We start from the raw sequence: 1,820 nt of genomic DNA, 5'->3' as shown, positions 1-1,820 counted from the left end.
TGTGTATATACATGTGAAATCTTTTCCCATCCTATTCAATCCCCAAACAACCATCGATCTGCTTTTCATCCACATGCATTGGTTTGTATTTTCTGAACTTTTATATATATGTACTTTTCTTTGTCTGGTTTCTTTTTCTCAACATAATTCTTTTGATAATCATCCATGTTGTTGCATGTATCAGTAGTTCACTTATTTGTGTTGTTGAATAAAACTCCGTTGCATGGATGTATCATATTGCTTGCCCTCTCATTTACTGACAGACATTTAGATTGTTTCTTTGTTTGACTATTACAAATAAAGCTGTTGTGTACAATTTGTGTGTATACAGGTTTTCATTTCGCTTAGGTAAATACCTAGGAGGGGAATGGCTAGCAGGTGTATATTTAGCTTTTTAAGAATTTGTTAATTTTTTTCAAAGTGGTTGTACTATTTTACATTTTTCCAGCAGTGTATGGGAGTTCCAGTTGCTCTATACCACTATAATTTTTATTTTTAGACATTTTAATAGGTATGTAGTATATCATTGTGTTCTTTTAAAATAAAAAATTGTATTTACTTAGAAGCATTCAGAGTGTCAACAAAACAGCTGCAATTTTTTTTTTTTTTGCAATTACAGAGTGGTATTCTATTAACAGAACAAGTTATTTCATATAAGCTGTGTCAGAGACAACTGAAGATGAAAATGTACCATCGCCATATATAACTAATTTGTGCTGTGCACCAAGAACCTGCTTTAAATTTCCATGCCAATTTATAACCTCATAACCTACCAGGCAAGGTTAGTGGCTATTGAAAATACCACCAGGACAGGGCTATCTAAAGACATATTTGGTAGCGTGTTAACTATGCAAAAAAGGACATTCTACAGTTTAAAAACAAATTTTACATAGCTTTACACCTTAATTTTTTCTTTAAAAGGAGTGAGTTGTATGGCGGGTGGGTTAAATGCTTTATAGACAAGAAAAAAACTGCACTAGAACCAACTTATCCATTATCATCATCTTCATCTTCCTCCTCCTTCTCCTCTTCATCTTCCTCCTCTTCCTCCTTTTTCTTGCTTTTTTCAGCCCTGACAACTCCCTTTTTTTCTTTCATCAGGCTTTTGTTTAGCTCAGTGTGCAGCAATATCCTTTTTGTGTTTTCCCTCCAGCTTTGCAGCCTTCTTTTCATACGGCTGGTTGTCACCTGCAGTGGTGTCACTGCACTTCTCTCTCAGTTTCTTTGCAACATCTCCACTGGATAGGCCAGGATGTTCTTTGATTTTGGGGTGATATTCAGAACAGAACAAGAAAAAGGCCAAAAGAGGCCTCAAGAGTATATTGGGATCCTTGAACTTCTCTTTTGTTTCTTCTTTAGGAGGGATATAGGTTTTCATTTCTCTTTCATAATGGGCCTTGTCTGTCTTTTCCATATCTTCACATTTTCTTTTCTCTTTAGCAGACATGATCTTCTACCTTTCTGAGCACTTAGAAACTCTGGGAAGTTGACTGGAGCATCTGGGTACTTCTTATGCCCCTCCTGACAAGGCTGCACAAAGAGTGCATATGGTGACATTATGACTTTCAGCTTCTTAGGACCTCCTTTGCCCATATTTAATTATTTTTTCTCAGCAAGGCATGGAGTTGCCCGGTGTCCACTTGGTTCTCACTTGCCCCAGTGCTGTCTCTATAGAGCTTAGTGTACTGCAATGGCTGTCTCACGTTGGTTTTAATTTGCATGTCCCTAACTGGTAATGATGTTTACGATCTATTTAACACATTTAAAAATGTTTTTGCTTTAAATGCTAATTTTCTTTTGGAGAAATTTAAATAAGAAGA

The 1,820-nt window shown here is 36.0% G+C and overlaps 1 pseudogene; it reads right to left on the bottom strand.

The window, feature by feature from the left end:
- Nucleotides 1–987: 987 nt before the first annotated feature.
- LOC105825097 lies at nt 988–1,593 on the bottom strand (annotated as a pseudogene).
- Between the last annotated feature and the right edge of the window lie 227 nt (nt 1,594–1,820).

The sequence above is a fragment of the Propithecus coquereli genome, unplaced genomic scaffold, assembly GCF_000956105.1.
Source record: "Propithecus coquereli isolate 6110/MARCELLA unplaced genomic scaffold, Pcoq_1.0 Scaffold78, whole genome shotgun sequence".
Taxonomy (NCBI): Eukaryota; Metazoa; Chordata; class Mammalia; order Primates; family Indriidae; genus Propithecus; species Propithecus coquereli.
The sequence above is the reverse complement of the archived record's forward strand: the minus strand, read 5'-3'. Positions and strand labels throughout refer to the sequence as shown.